Raw genomic sequence first — 348 nt, 5'->3', positions numbered from 1 at the left:
GATGACCTCTACCTGACTCTAGAAGTCTAAGGGCCAATGAGAGGTAAAGCGCTGCTCGACCTACTACTGGCTACTGGGGATGACCTAATCGGTGACCTAGTGATCGATGGGCAGCTGGATGACAGTGACCATGAGCTGATCACCTTCACCATCCACTGTAAAGCTGGCAAGTCAGTCAGCAAAACTGAAGTCCTTGACTTCAGGAAACTGACTTTGACAAGCTCAAGAAGCTTGTCAGTGAGGTCCTAAGGGACCGCGACCCCACAGGGAGGGGAGTCCAGGAACAGTGGTTGCTCCTCAAGGGAGCAATCCTCAATGCACAAGCTAATTTGATTCCATCTCAAAGGA

Source organism: Gavialis gangeticus, unplaced genomic scaffold (genome assembly GCF_001723915.1).
Source record: "Gavialis gangeticus isolate Ggan-Ray unplaced genomic scaffold, GavGan_comp1, whole genome shotgun sequence".
NCBI lineage: Eukaryota > Metazoa > Chordata > Crocodylia > Gavialidae > Gavialis > Gavialis gangeticus.
Note: the sequence above shows the minus strand (reverse complement) of the source record.